The sequence below is a fragment of the Chlamydotis macqueenii genome, chromosome Z, assembly GCF_036417535.1.
Source record: "Chlamydotis macqueenii isolate bChlMac1 chromosome Z, bChlMac1.mat, whole genome shotgun sequence".
NCBI lineage: Eukaryota > Metazoa > Chordata > Aves > Otidiformes > Otididae > Chlamydotis > Chlamydotis macqueenii.
In genome coordinates this window covers 50,218,034-50,234,569 of record NC_141593.1, presented here as the reverse complement: position 1 = coordinate 50,234,569, position 16,536 = coordinate 50,218,034, and the positions used below count along the sequence as shown (strand labels likewise).

General features: G+C 45.1%; 1 protein-coding gene across 9 annotated transcripts in view; it reads left to right on the top strand.

Moving 5' to 3' along the window:
• Nucleotides 1-16,536, top strand: part of NRG1 (neuregulin 1) — a 492,971-nt gene that overhangs the window by 290,186 nt on the left and 186,249 nt on the right. The window contains exon 1 of one of the 9 annotated variants that reach the window (XM_086770242.1): nt 15,180-15,267. The exons of the other annotated variants lie outside the window; for them this stretch is intronic. The gene's annotated coding sequence lies outside the window, so the exon portion shown is untranslated. Of the gene's footprint in view, nt 1-15,179; nt 15,268-16,536 lie in introns of those variants that run through there. 9 annotated transcript variants of the gene reach the window in all.

Below are 16,536 nucleotides of genomic sequence, written 5' to 3'. Positions count from 1 at the left end.
AAAGCAGCTTCCCTGGCCATCATCTATCGCAAGCAGCCTGCTGATGTGCTGCACCTAGGGTGGCCTTCCTGACCACATAGTGATGCTAATACAAGAAGCAAGGGGAAGGTGAAGGACCCACGTCCAAAGTGTGTTGGGGCGGACTTGTGGCGGGTGCAACTCAGCGGCCAGTTGGCTTCAGCAAAGCTGCGCTGACTTACACCAGCTGAAAACCTATTCTTTGCTTTTGCTGGAGTTAATGCACTTTCCTCTCTTAGGACAGGGACAGAGTGGTCTAATGGTAATTATCGTTATGCAGGAAGTTGAGGTTAATCTCTGTTTTTGCATGAGTATAAATGCCAAGGCCTGCATGCATACATTTCAAAAGCAAAGAGAAATTACACACTGAACTGATGGCATTTCATTAGCATTTTCATTATCTTCGATCCCAGAGGGTTCAGTAGAAACAGAGAGTCTTTCTGCACGAGGAACTTTACCCTGGGCTTTATAAGGGCTTTTTTTTAATCGAGTCTTGAAAACCTCCACAGGTGGAGAAGGCTTGGCCTCTCTGGGCATCCTGTTGCACTTCCATGGGGAAGAAGTGTGTCTTTACCTCCAGCCTGAACCTCTAGCTTCAACTTATGCCTGTTGTCCTAGCAGGCACTGCCAGGGTGCTGTCAGGTGCCCCGAAAACACCTCTGCTCTAAGCTGAACCAGCCCCTCCTTGCAGGACAGTGCTGTAGTCCCACCAACCCAGTGGCCTCCTGGAGGCCCTGTGTTTTGTCATTGTCTCTCCTCTCTGGGGCCCCAAACAGGACGTAATGCCTGCTTGAGGCCCGATGGGCCCTGAGCCAAGGGGATCGCTCCTCTGCCTCATACAAACCCATCTGCTCTGTAAAAGCAAACTAAAAAAAAACTAAAAAAAAACCAAACAAAAAAAAACCCAAAAACTGGATCACAGCCAAAACCAGGACGCAGAGAACACAGATTTCCTAAACTTAGCTTGCTTAGCTGAGACCAGAAAACCATCTAGCCCACTATCCTGCCTCTGAGACTAGCCAACAGCCCATAGTGGTGGAAGAGTGTAAGGGCACTGGAGGTACTTAGAGTCAGATTTTTGGGAATGTTTTCCCTGCTTCCAAGAACTTGAGTCTCATGGGTGATGAGTTCAGATTTAATAGCTCCTTGAATCATTTTTGTCCATGAGTTTATCAGATTGTTTTTTAACTCCACATAAATCTTTACCATCCACAATGTCCTGTGGTAAGGAGTTCCACAACTAATTAGCTAAATGTTGTGTGAAAAAAAGTACTCCTTTTCATGTTTGAAAATAATAGGCACTGTGTTTGAAACTACTGCTTTCTGCTTTTACTGATGCTCCTTACTTCAATAATTCCCTGATCACCTTCTCTGTTCTGCTTACATAGAGCGCATGGGACTCCATCACATCCACAACACTGCAGGCCTTCAACCATGTCTAACTCTTCTCTCTACTTTACATAGAGCAGATGCAGGGACAAGGACTGCACAGGATTTTAAAAAATGTGGGTGCAAACCAAGTTTAGCAGAGAGATGTTCTCTTTTTCCTCTCTTCCCTGTTCTCTGAAGTTCCTAACATGCAAGCATGGAGTTCACTGTTTTAGTGGAGCACCAGTCCTACTCTGTGCAGAGCTATATATTTGAAACTCAGGATCTCATCCTGAGTGGAGATAATCCATTGAAGGCCTGTTCCTGCACTGGCAAAGGTCAGGGAGAGTTTTTCCTCTGTCGTCTTCTGATCCCTTTACCTCCACTCCAGTGTCCTGTCTGCTAAGCTAAGCTGGCCTCCAGGAATACTCCATTGGGTTAGTTCATTTCTGCTCTCATGTCCTTTCAGGTCTTGCCTATGACACTCCAAACTTTGCCTTTCTCCATGACACAGTGATAGCAAAACAAAAGCTATGCCCCAATAAAATACCTTTTTGTTTTTTTTTCTATTGAACTGAAAGTTTTGTGGCATCTCTCTATGCCTTTCTTTCTGCAGCCCTATTGATTGCGTTGGGCCTCATGTTTACACCAAACATCCAAACTTCAGCTTTTGGAGTAATTTCCTTCAGCAGGTCCAGCCCCAAGAAAGACAAGAGGCATTGAAGGGCTGTGGGAGAGAGAAGAACAGGAAGAGGGGGAAAGCCATGCCTGCTGTTCATTCAGTCATCCATAGCCTGCATGATGGTGGCAGTCAACCACTGTTTCAGAGACAGTAAAATGACTACAGCACGAGCTCTGAGTCCATATATTGGCATTGCCGTTACACTGAGAGTTACCTGGTGCCATCCCAGGACAGAATCTGGCCCTCTAGGCACTACTGGGAATTTAGTACCAGTGGGGTCAAATGAGTGCTGTTTTGGATCAATGTCCATGAAAAGAGAATAAAACTTGTTTACACTGAGAGCACCTTTTTTCCCAGAGAGCACTAACTTTTCTGAAAGTGACGTGATTAGTCTAGCACAGTATAAAACTCTCACTCCACCATTTTTTTTTCCTTCCCATCAGTGATCTTTTCTGTGGTTGGTGCAATGCCCGTATTAATATTCTCTCACTGATCTCTATGAGCAATAGATCTAGCCCCTTCGGGTGAAATTGGTGTGGCCAGTCTTCCTCAAAAAGACTGTGGCCTGTGACATGTTACGTCATGCACATGATATGTGCAGGACCACTTGGTGGGGAACCCTGTCTGCACAGCCTGGCAAAAAGTCCAGAGCAGGTCGAGTGTGTTCTTCATCCTCTCTCAGACTGGGACTACCTGACTTCACCAGCAACACAGCCTGAAAGGGACAAACAAATATCTTGTGTCCTGAGTAAAGATCTCAGATAAGATGGTGCTCTGCAGATTGCTGGAACAACATTTTGAAGATCTGGCATCTTTATGGTTCTGACACAGCTTTGATGTGCTTTCCTGAACAAATTATTTCATTACATTATGCTTGAGTTTCCACATCTGTTCAATATGGAGGCATCATAGGGACCTCCTAAAAGCTAGGAATTATTCCAGTTAAACCAAGGGAATGGTGCTGCTGGCAATCTTTTCAAGAACTGATGACATTTCTTGGAGGTGAACGTGGTCATTTGCTTGGTGGTTACCAGCAGGCATTCATGGATGTTAGAGCTAATAGTAATTAATTGACCATGTAAAACCACTGATGACTGAAGAAGCTGACTCAGATCCCACCTCTTTGTTTAAACTTGTCTGTAAATTCTTCACATTTTAATTTGGTAAGAACAAAGATAAACTGCTTTAAATGTAACCACAACCCATAAACGTAACGTGCAATGTCTGAAGGATGGGTCAGATTTTCTGTTGGGTGAGTGGGTGCAGCTTCCAGCCTGAGGTTGAGAGGTTGGCTCAGCAGTTTCCAAACCATGAGCATTTCCTCTCTGAAAGAGAAAAGGGGTTTTCTGCAAAATGAGGAAGAGCAAAACAGCTATCTTAAGACCAAGGGACCAAGCTGACAAACTGGAAGAAATGCACAGGCAAGGGTGGACATTTGCTGGAGAAATATTCAGGCTCTTAAAGAACACAGGGGAAGTGGAGCAAAAGAGAGGTTTCACCATGGCCTTCAGTCCAAAATTCAGACAATTAAAGGTTTTGAAAATACCACTCTAAACAAATGAATGAAAGACAATAAATACATGGGAGTAGGAAAGCTCTCCCCCTCTTGAACAAATTTTGCATTTGTACAGAGGTACATGGGAGCCACAGGAGACTGAACAAGCATTTCAGACACCAAGACGTGCTGAACCCCCACCCCTAGCACTTTCTAACAATGCAAAAATGCAGATGTGTCTCACCTGATCACGAGCCACCAAACGGGCACAGACAAACACTGGTATTAGACAGAGGGCATCTGTATGCTCTTTGCTGGTAAGATAGTGACTTCAAGATATTGGTATTTTTATCCTTGGTCTGTCTTCTCATTGTGTCCACTCCAACCATATCGTCAGACAGCTCAGGCTGCGGTATGTGGAGTCAGCCTGGGTGCTAGGGCACTCACTTTGCTGCCGCAAAGGCAGTCTCAGCCCAGAGTTTCTTTCTCCGCATCACATTTCAGCCTGCCAAAGCCATTAGCTTACCTGAGAAACTATGGTAAGTTTGTAAAAACGCCATTTCAAAACTGGGCCTACCTTCCCCAGTTGTTCACAGGGAACAATTCCTTTGCTGATCCTTAACTATTTTAATTTTACTACAGCAACTCTTGCTAGCTAATAGTTCTCTCCAAACTAATTCAGCTTATACTCTGGCTCTCAACACGATACTTGAAGCAGTATAGTTGCTCACTTACTTATTTTTGCCAGAACACTGGGATCCGTATCAGCATGACGTATTATTTTCTTGAGGTGTCCCTGACCATCAGACACTTCATCAGATTCTTTAATATCTTTTGCATCCTGTTGCTGTAGACAAGTCACGCACCTGCCGGACCATCTGCCACTGCAGACTGCAATTCAACCCACGCACACAAGAGATTTCTTTATCCCTTACTTCGCACTTTGTTAAATCGTATCTGTCTGTACAGAGAGGCTCTAGTGAGGATTCAGAACAGGGCCAGCCCAAGGTTTTTCAGAAGCACAGGCAAAACCTAATTTTTTCCTGCCATTAGCTCTGACGAACTCCGGTTCTACGTCAAGACGTTGAAAGGAACAGGTGGGGAAAGCAGTAGGGCAGCGTGGCGTGCCGAGCGCTGTTCATCCTGCACCCGGGGAAGTTAGAGGTTTTGAGACAGCGCAGTGGCACCAGCCAGCCTAGCTTTTCAGCACTATTGTCCCTTTCCTGACAATCTTCTTGCCTGTTCCCTGCCTTTGTCTCATCTGCCATTTCTCGCTCATATTTATGGAACAATGCTAACAAGCCTTGCTGTAATCACCTGACTTTTGCATGAATTTTTGTTATGCTGGGCTTTTCTTTCTTTCTTTTTGCCTGTCACTAATTAGCCTGTTGAGGAGTTGTTCTGTAGGTTTATTAGGGAATCCATCAAAATCTACAGCTTTCCACCATGCTCACAAAGCTTTGAATTCACAGCAGTATTTTGTTTTCCCATTTCCTTGCAATATGGGCTGAGAGTAGAATGCCTCTGGTTTGTTTTGTTGCATAGATGACCCTGCATCACTTAAAACCATACAGCTCAGTTTAGTGTTCACAAGTAAGACAATTGTTCTCTTGAATTTCTTTACCCTGTGTTCAGTCTCTGTGATGTGACATTAATTTCATTTTGGATACATATTTTTTCACTGCCTGCTAACAGGATATTGAGAGTATTGGCAATATTGCAATAACCCCATATAGGCAGTATTGAAAGAAGAGACTCTGTTAATAGCCATAGCTTGAGAGAAGGCAACTGCAGGTGTTGTTTTGGTAAGTCTTAATGTACTGTATTGGAAATGTGCATTCCCCAGGGACACTTTTCTTGGATGACTTACTTGTTCAGTCTCACAAGGTCCTTTGAAGTTGTTTTTTTGGTCAGTGTCCCTGGACAACCGATACCTTGTGAAGAAACTTGACAAAAATGTTTTCTCTTTGTTTTCTCTGTGCAATATGTTGGTACCATTAGTGCTCTTGTACAACCACTCCATGTGAACACATCAGTTACTGGTGCACCCCAGAGTATTTCGTGGCACTTTTGACCCCTCCCAGATTTCACTGACAGGTTCTTACCAAAGCATCAGGATTTGGTCAGTGGTATTCTCTTTACTTTTGCTGTAGCATCTTTTTCTCTGGAGATACCATGTGACTGAACTGACAGATGTAAGTAATGCTAATAGAAGGCTGGCCATCACTTACCTGATGCAGAATGAAACCTGGCAAAAGAATGAATAGTTAATACCCCTAGAGAATAGAGGGCAGTGTGCACTGGAAGCATTGGCCACTGTCAGTCCCATTATTAGGTTCAGACCCTGGTTTTGGTTATAAATATTACTTTCCTATCTCAGAATATAAACTTTATGACTTAGGTGACTAGCCAAGTAGCTAAGATGGTGACTCTAGATTACCAAGTTCTCTGCAGCAGCTGTGGTGAATAGTTCAGGAGAAAACTATAGGATTAAATGGGTTTGCATAATAGGCCAGCAGAGAGCTACACTTGGCAATCAAATTATCAAATAGCACTTTCATATTCTCCCTTATAACTGACATACCTGCTATCTCTCTGTGTGTTAATCATGAACAGACAAAGGTCTGAGCTTGAAGAATAGCACATTCATTGTTGATTTTAACTCATGAATAAGCTTGCAGGAGGAATTGTCAGTAAAATACATTCTTTCTCTGCCTGCTAAGGTGATCCCACAAATTTCAGTGCTTTACTAGCAAGCCGTATAGGACTAGTACATTTAGGGTAATAGGATTCCTGTCTTGGCTCAGTTTTGGATGTTTTATGAGTCAATTAAAACCACTTGAAAGAATTTAGTGACACAGGCACCACACATTTTATTCCCTGACAACTGAGTTCTGCATTGTTTTCCTAGGGGTAGGATTAATGAAGTTTTTTTTAAAAAAAAAGTTGTCCCAAAGGGAAGTAGCCAGATCCCATTTATTTGTATTTTTAAGCACTGAAACTTGGCAGCAAGGGCACACCTTGTAGGACTTTTTCAGTGGTCCAAAAGAACCCTAAATATACATGTATTTAAGTCTTCAAGTGTGCTAACATACTGTGTTTGCTGGGATCTGCGCGGACCTACAGCACCTCCTGAGTTGTATTTCGTGTGTATGTGGGCACGTGTGTTTGTATGACCTGAGGATCTGGAGAGAGTTCTGCCTGAAGAGTATTTCACAAAAAGTTTTATCCACAGAGGAAGTCACACCAGCCGATTAGATCAGAGCATTTAGAGTGCTGAGGGTCTCCAGCTTGACTCCCTATTAAGACTTCCTTTAAAAAGGGAAGAATTAGTCAGGAAACTGCAAAGCTATTCGCTATCTATATGTTTTAAACTAATCTGGAAATAGTCATGATGTGTTAGGGCCAAATTTTCAGGCATGCAAATCACTATTTCCATGGACTTCAAAGGAGCTATGCTAATTTTCCACCCTCAGGGATGTGACCTTTGGATTTTTCTTCAACTTTCACACACTGTTTGCTACCTTCCTTACCACTCCTTTTGCCAAACAAAGTTATATTTAGCCCTTTGTCTGATACTTTATGCTGAATTCCATTTTCTCACCACCAGCAAGCAATCCATAATACCGTCATTCATGATTTTACAAAGTCATGAAACGAAAAATTAGGATCTGTTTAAAATGTAGTTTTAACTTTCTCTTTACAATCTTTTAATAGATGTATAGCTCAGTTATTTCTGACGCCCGAAAATGAGGAAGTAGAAGACAGTGACCAATGGGGTCCAGTCACCCTAGCTGTGGCAGAAGGACAGGGCAACAGGACTTCACACCATGTCTCTACACTTGTCAAAAAAAAAGGAAAGCAATTAGTCTGGAAAGAAGGAACAAGTTCCTGTAAACAGCTCTGAACCAGTGCTCACTTACAGATCGCTGAAGTCACCACTTACTTTTAGAAATATGATGAAGCCCCGTGCTAACCTGAAACCTTAGGCACTTATCAAATCGCTTGCAAAGCAAAAGAACACAGAACTGGTCATACTGGGTCAAACTAAAGTCCCATCCAGTTTAATATCCATTTTCTAACAATGGCCACGAGCAGACTTCTAAAGCAGATTACAAGAACTGGGCATGTAGAGAGCAATTTTCTGGATTTATGCTCCCAGCTCCTGTCTGTCAGCCAGGTACGCTGTTCTTAGAATAACTACAGAGTGCCCAGGTATATTTGGGTTGTATTTTTCCTCTCTAATGGTTGGCAGGGCTCAAAAAAGACAAATACAGTTTTTGCTCTGCCCTGTCTGGAGGTAACACCCCACCTCCACCCCACCCACCAGTGCACTGTGTTTAATGCAATTTCAATGCAATTTTTTTGAGGCTTGAAATAACTGGATTTCCTTGGGCTTTAATTTACCACTTGACTAGTTTCCTATTTAACCCTTTGCTTCAATCCTTATTTCACAGCGTGAAATGATACTCCTGCACACCATATTTCTCTCTTTGAGGCAAGCCTACCAAAATTATCTTCTCCTTGGATGTGATGGGAAGTGCATGCAACTTTCTGAACCAATTCAGTGAAAACAACATATTACTCATAGAAAATTCTCAGTGAAGGTTGCATCTGAGAAACTGATAGAAGGAATGGCGTATCAGACCCATTCTACCCAAAGTTTCACTTATTTAGGGAAAGGCATGAAAACTTTCTGAAAGAACAATCTTTCCCAAACCCCATTTCTGAAAGGTACCTAAGTCTGTGCCTGACTTTAAGCAAAGCAGTTGTCATAGAAATATTACTGTGCTTAACATGACGCCTACTAAATCACGGATTTAACCAGGGACACTAATTAATCACACAAATTTTTACAGCCTGAGCTAAACAGTAAAGACTTGCTAGTTATAGATATATATTTCTTACACAGATAAGGCACAGCAGGGAATCTTACCACTGGTTCAAGCTTTAATTAGACACATTTAATTATCTTGCTGAATGAAAGACCTTAAAACAAAGCTGGAGTGAGTGTACATACTCCTTAACACTGTATTTATTCATTTTTGCTTAGGATTTAAATAAGAAGAGCTACAGAGAAGACAAAGCCCACACAGAGAAACTCCTCTCTCCACACTCAATATATTTTTGTTTACTGCTGCTCATCCAACCGGCTTGCACGGGCAGCAAAAGCTCCAGTTGAACCACAGCAGCTCTGAATTAGCTGTGGACATACATGTGTGTATGTATAAAACATGTGGGGAGGTATGCGCATGGGGGAAGTCTCATCCTTCATTTTGTATATGAATGACAAAATGGATCCAAACAATTTCTGTATTTAACAGGAGGCCATTTAGCTGAGCTCTCAGTGAAATCTACATGAAAAATGTACATCTGCATGCCTGGTTTATGGGGCTAGACCCATTGGTATGCTCACGTGAGAAAGAATACCCTCAGTTGGTCCAGTTGCTGTTATCTCACCGCGAACTGGGCCAGAGACAAAGAAAACACAGTAGTGATCAGAGTGCATATGTGAAAGAAAGGGTGGTCTCTATTCCAGTTCTTGCTCTTCTAAATATTTCACTAGTCCAAAATTTTTGGCCCGGGTGCTTACTCCTGAGAGATGTCCACTTGCACCTCTTCAGACAGACGAAGGAACTGAGCTCAGATTTCTCCCTTTTGGGGAGAGGACATTTTCCAACAGTGGGCTGTCAGCACAAGCAGGAGGGAGAGAGTCTGTCCTTGTGGAAACCATTTTCATATAGCATCTCCTTTTTTTTTTTTTTTTTTTGTGGTGTTTGTGTTTCACTTTGGGGCTGTGAATGCATCTCCCTGCAGTGTGGAGTTGAAAGCCTCCTAAGCTTCAATGAGGCATCTTGTTTTATTGTTAACACTTGGGTAGTTTCTTGCTTAGCAAGCATGGCGGTTGTGATCCCACCAGTGGGCACTGAACATTCCTCAGGCTCTGAATGCGGAACATGTGTGCCTAATTCAGGATGGTGTTTTGATGACCAGGTCCTAAACAGTTGGGAGCTACAAAGCTGAGAGCTGCTGAGTCTAAATCCCTCTCAGTTCCAACTCCTGTTCCCCTTCTGTAAAGAAAGAGACTATTAGTTCTGCTGCACAGACACAGGGGTGTTTTGAAGACAACATATCTTGGACATTGCATGTCATTGAGGTAATCTCATGAGAAAGGCTGTAACAACCTTGAGTGTCAGTGCAGGCAAAACACACTCCAGCTTGCTTGTGCTGCTCTGATTGACTCCAAAGGGGACCTGTTTTCTTCACAGAGCCTGTGGAGCAAAGGCAGCATGAAGTGGAGCCCTTAGGGACCCATCAGACTAGCCAAGTGATTTAGTCAGGGACACTGGGATAATAATACATCACTGGGATAATGCACACCCCCCCACACACTGGGAGCATCATTTTTGTTCCTGCAATAGGGCAGGGATGTGGACTGGTGCCTATGTTCTCTGCCAGTCAGCTTACTGCAGGACAGGGCAGCTTGCTTTTGCAGAGGAAGGGAGTCACAGGGAAGCAGAAAGGCCACAACTCCACCACTCTCATTGTGGAGAAGACCACGCAAGATACAGACATACCTGTGTGGCTTGATGGCTCAGAGAAAGAAATAGCTTTATCAAACCCACCAGGCAGAGGGCAGTTTTAGACTGCCCACCATGTGGGTGCAGGCTTGGAAGTGATCCTGACTCTTTTGAGACATGTCACCACAGAGGTAAGAACTGTGTGCTTGCTGTGATGGGGCAAAGATTAACCATGGATTTATGCCCAGAGTGTGCCAGTCTAATTTGGAAGGCCTGTTGGATCCTTGTGAGTGCACCAGGATGATGGTGATTATTATGCTTGGCCACTAAAGTCTTGCCCACGGTGAGGAAAACCAGTCTGGATCCACACCACATATGCATTTAATGTGAAGTTTTTAAACCACATTACAGTTCTGTTTTGGCGTTTTTAATCAAAGGTGCTTTCAATGTGATTAGACTTCAGTATCTTACCAAGTGAATTGGTCTGAACTTAATTTCAGAATTTTTTTAGTCCTGAATGAGAATACGCACCCAGCAACTGAACGAATTTTCAATATACACTTAAAAAATTAATCTGGATTCATTTCCATGAGAGCACAGTGTGTGGACTGAACACTGGTCAGCGCAGTCACACGCATGAAGTGAGAGAGCTGTAATACTGCCAGTGCTGGTGGAGTCTGGATTCAAAGAGGGACTGCCAAAATTATTCCTCTGAATAGATTTTCACCTTCCACACCTTTTCAGTTAGCTTATTTTCAGAGGCCATATCCTTGGTTATAAATGGTGGTGTTTTTCAGGAGTGTAGTAGCCTGTAGAAACTTTGGCCTGATACGTTTTTGAGGAAGATGAAGCTTATGTCCATGAACTACACAAAAATATTTTTTCATTCATCCTGTAATGAACAGAATCAATGTCTTGCACATTAATGGGGCTAGCAGTTGTGACTAGATGATCTAAAAAGTTCTGAAACAGTAAATGTTAAAGTTTCCATTTATCTTATTGCGACAGTTTCTTGAACTTTCACAAACTGAGTCGGTAAAAATTGTTGGTAAATTGGAGGCTATCAGGTCTTGTTTGTAGCAACATATATACAGACACATGTACAAACAACTCTGAAATGTGCCATTTCCTGAAAAGAGACGTTAATGGGACGTCATCACCTGTCATGATCGCTGCTGTTGCCAAAGTCGTTGGTCTGTCAGCTCGACCTTTAAACCACTGTTAGGATACTTTTGTGTAATCAAGATTTGCATCTTCAAAATGTCAGCAGAACAAAAGCTACTGTTGTCCTGACTCAGCCGAGTAGATGTCAAAGACTTGGTGTTTAGCTGCTGATAGAACTTCAAGTCCAATTCAAGATAAGAACCTGTTTTATTCACAGTTATGGTTAGGATAGATCTTTACTATTTAATTCTATTTATGCTGATGTTTCTTAATCTTTTCTTGCCACCAATGGAGTGACAACAAGCAGTTTTGATGTTTATGCAGAATGCCTTCCCACTTGGTCTTCATGAGTTTTAAAGGAACACCAAATGGAGAAAAAGAGAAATTGGCATTCCTCAGTTTAAGAGAAGACTGAGAATAGAGTTAAGCCATGAATTTTTTAAATTCAGGAACTGATTTTGTTAAATGAGTACATTTTCTGTAAGCGGGGGGGGGCACTTTATACTCTCTTTGCAAGGCATTGGAGTCTCACAGTTGTTGGAATTAAGCCCCTTTTGTATGGCCAGTGTATTTATAAAAATTAACATAGAAGCAAAAGAAAATCAGATTGTTGAAGTTTTATTCAATTGTTTGTTACTGTGGAGCACTCTTTATTTATTTTTGTTTACTCATCTGTCTCTTTTGCCCTGCCTTGCATTTTGCAGAGATGTTTATATGAGCAAAATATTAGACTTAGCGGCATTCTGCATTCACTTCACGTGATGTAAATAATTGCACAAAGTGCAGAAGTCCAGAGCAGCCAGACTACCAGCAGCTAGATGAGCTTGGCCATAGGCAGAGGTTGATATTTATACGGAAGAAGTTGACATGGAGAGAGGAAGGAGATGAGTAAGTAAAAGCTCCATAGTCTCTACCTGTGTGTTGGTGACAAGCTCTCCCCTACCTGTCCTATGATGAAGATATACACATGGAACTGTGACCTCTGTTCCCTGAATAGCTGTGTAATTTTTATGAGATTGTGTAACATATCTGAGCTATGGTTCCCACTCTTCTGAAATTATGTAGTGGTTGCATCCCTCTGTTTCAAGAAGCCCAAAGAGGCCTTTGGATGTGGGAACTACCTGTTAAAGTGCTTTGAGATCAGTAGACTGAACTCTCCTGTAGCAGCTCAAGACATTATTGTACATTGTGTATTTTCTGACCAGTCTCTGACAAGCCCACTCTGTACCACAGCACTGCAGCTGAGGGAGGGGAAATAATTGTTTTAACACGGTGTTCAAGCAGCTGCTACCCACCCTGTTGAAGTATCTCACAGCTGGTGACAGCAACGGAGGAGAGACATCCTTACGTGCTATAAGCACTTGCTTATTTCTCATCGGTGTATACAGGAGTAAATCACACCCTTCTGCTGCAAACCTATGACACGTTGTCTAAATTAGATGATAGACTTCCTTCTGGGAATAGTAGGCTTATTTCTGGGGCAGATTTTGGTATGTTTTCCCAAGAAATTTCCCATTTCTGACAGAGAAGGCGCCAGGCAGTCAGGAATAAGACGTTTCATTTTTAGGCTTTCATTTTGAATGTATCCTGTGGCTCCTGGGGTCTTCTTACTGCACTCTGAAAAAGAAAGCGTCTTTGGTGGAAGTCGGTCCTGTGTCCTGCTCATGGCATCTCGATGCTGGTAACTCCCTGGAATGACGGTCGAATACTGATGAATGTGGCGTGAAGGTAATGTTTACCTTGAGCATTTAGATTTTGCAGAGTACAGAAAACCAGGTCACACCGAGATTATTTAAAAGTACACTTTGTTACCCAACATAGTGCCTTGCATTTCGCCGGAGTAGGCTCCCTCCTTGCTGAGTAGTGACCCCTTACGGAAAAACCGAGCTACTGCCGCCAGTAACACCTCCCCACCGCCAGCTGCCCTTCCCCGAGATCTGCTTTCTCTCCCCGCCCTGCCTGGGGCTTATTCCCTCATTTTCGGTTCAGTAGATTTAGCAAAGGATGTGGTAACGCCGGTTATCAAGAAATAAAAAAAAGTTGCTCAAATGCATCGTGTGTAGGCGTCTTCTGTAACTTTTTGTGTCAAGAATTGTACCCGTGCCGTTTCTTGGTTTTGAATTATTTTTTGATTTATTTTGTTTTATTCACTGATGCTGTATCACCAGGCCACTTAGGAAGTCTATTTTTTTTTGCCGTATTGTTTTGCAGTCGATGTTACCCACCCGTCTTATTTTACCATAGAGATAGAACTTGCATGAGCACTGGGTTTTTTTTTCTTCTTGTTTCAAAGTCCAAATGCTGAAAGCCAAGTATCACTGGTTAACCACTGCTTTCTTCAGAAGCTTCTTGCTCCAGGAGAGTATCTTGAAAAAACTGAACCCTAAAATTGAGCCCTAAAGCTTTCAGCCACAGAAGATGAGGAACTCAGTATATGTTGTTTTTGGAGTGTTTTGTCTTTTGGGGGCCTGACTCAGGAAGATTTTTCAAATGTTTTCAATCAAACAACACTGAAAACAATTCTATAGCATCTTTTGTGCATGGTGATAATTCTAAATGTTTTTGCAGCCTCAGGGACATGCAAACTAGTCTCCTCAGGAGAAGGAGGAATCACTATGAACCACTAAGTAGCAATCCTAGATTTAGGCTCTGATCCTTGGTTTTTACACATTGCATGACCTTTCCAAGCATACAGGGAAAACTTTCTATTGTGAGATTTCAAGCAGTTTGTGTAGAGCTTTTCTGTAACTTCTCAGTCTTGCATTCCCCAGCTAACGGTGTAAGTGCATCTCCTACAGAAAATGGTTACCTGCAAGGAATATGGCACAGGGTAGCTGAGCAACTATACACAGAGGTTACTGAAGTTTTTGGGATGATGGTGGAGTTCAGTTTGGTGTCAGTTACTTTAAAGCTGTCTCGGGTACGGCTGTACTGGATGCAGTTTCCTCTAAGAACGGCAGCAAGGCTTTACCTGCCCGAGTCTCAGTCGTGAGAAACGGGCGGTGGCTCTGGTGTCAGCCCCGGGAAAGGACACAACAGCAAGAACGGGCCCACAATGCGAACGGGGACTGTAAGCGCGACCTTCCCCGGGCAAGATCCCCTGGCAAAGCACCGGCTGCGGGAGTGCACGCTAAGCCTTGCAAATCCCCCTTCCCTGCCGGGACGGGTAGGAGAGGGAGGGGAGCACCGCCGGTAACCCCGCAGGACGCCGCCGCCGCTTAAGCAGGTGGGGCAATGGGATCACGCAAGGGCCCTGAGCAGCCACCGCAGCGGGACCCGCCTCTCCCGATCTCCCACCCACGGCCCCCCGGGGGACGCCATGCGCCTCTCCCTCGTGGCGTCTCCCACTCGCGTTCGCGACCAGCCCACGGGCTCTCCCGACCGGCGGGGCGGCACCAGGCTGCAACAATACCCGCCCCGGCCTGCCCTGCCCTGCCCCGCCCCGCCGGGGCCACCGTGCCTGCGCCCTCCCTGGGGCCGAGGGGGCCGGGGCCGGCGCCGGGGCCGGGGCCGCCCCACACCCTGGGGCCTTGCAGGCTCCTCCCGAGAGCAAGCGTGCGGTGCCCGGGGCGGGCGTTAGCAAGGCGTGTGCTGAGGGGGTGTGGATGTGGGCTGGAGTTTATTATTATTATCATTAGGAAAGAAAGGGAAAAGAAAAAAAAAAAGCGAAGGGGGGGGGGGGGTGAAAGAGGAGGCGGGAGGTGGGTGCAGGGAGAAAAAAAAAAGGCCCGGAGAGGAGTTTCCAAAAACTTCCAGGGAACTCGCTGCTCCAAGTCCCAGGCAGCGGCGGTGGGCAAGAGCGATGCTGGAGCCTCGGGCGCTCTGGGAGCCGGCGGCGGCGGCGGCGGAGGGGGCGGCCGCGGGGACGACGGCGGCGACGGGGAGCGCGGCGGCTGGAGCCGGAGGCGGTATGGCCGAGAAGAGAAAAGAGGGCAACGGCAGGAAGGGGAGGAAAGGCAAGGGTCCCGGCAAGAAACCCGCTCCGCCGGAGGAGGGCGAGGCGCCCGGGTCCGCCCCAGGTAAGCCCGCCGGCAGGTGCGGGGCCGCCCTGCGCGGATCCGCCGCGCCCTTCCCGCACCCACGGGGCTGAGCGCATCCCCGCTGCCCGCGGCCCAGCTCGGCCCGGCAGGGACTGCGCTCCCTGCGGCGGCGGCTACTCGCTGGGGCTGCACCGGCCCCGCGGAGCGGCGGAGGCGGCGGTGCCCGCAGCCCCTCGGCCGTCCGTCCGCGAGCAGGGCTGCCCCCGGCCTTCCCGCCGTCCCGCAAGCCTGAGCAGCCCGCCGCCAGCTGTTGCTTTTTTCTTTTTTCCTTTTTTTTTTTTTTTTTTGTTTGCCTCACTTTTTGGAGGGCGTGCGGCTGTCTCTCCTATTACAAAACACGTTTTCTGTCCCTTCCTTTCCCCAGAAATCAGGTAGCTGAGTTGAACAGATGGCAAAGTTTCGCGTGGGTTATTTTGTCTAAACTTGCATCTATTTACTCAGGGGTGATCAGAGAGGATCGCTCGCTTACCAGCACGTGTTGTTCCTCTTACGCCTCCCCGGTATTAAGCAGGAGGATCTGGGCCAGTGGTACTCTCGTGTTTTGTAGGTGTCCAGAGAGGCCGAGCTCAGTGGATGGACTCAAAGGTAGGGTTGCAGCTGAGCGTGCTGCCCTACTTCGCCGCAGTCAGTTATTTCTGTCAACCAAATGCCCCTGTCAAGATCAAGACTCTGAGCACTGTACAAACACATAGGAGCACATGGTGCTTTTCCTAGAGAGCTCGTGTAATGCTGCCTGGTTTGTCAGAAGGGCTCGCGGTACATACATATGCACTTACATTTTTGCAACAGTGATGTGTAACTGGAGTTACTGGTTAGTTTATTTCTTTGAATTCTTCGTGGTTTGCGGGAAGTTGCTTTAAAAGAAGCATATGAAAAGCAGAGTCAGTTGCCTGATTTGGGCTTTTTCTTTTTTTTTCTTGGTTCTCCCCTCTCCCCCCACCTAAACACTCAAACAAACACAAAGCCCAAAGGGTAAAACTTTCTTAATACACCTACGTTACTTTTGCTAAGTGCATGATGACCATCGTGATGCTGTGCTAGACTTTAATCATCAGCCCTGAGGGAGGATGTGTGTGATTCAGCAGCAGCAGGTATCCCTTTGAGCTAATAATCTTTAGAAACTAACACTGCCCAATGCATCCCCTTCTTTTCTATGTTTCTTGGAGACACAGCTCACCCAGCTTCTGCTTAGCAGTGGGTGTAAATGAGTTTCAGGTACAGCAGGGGAGATTTTCCTTGTTACACCAA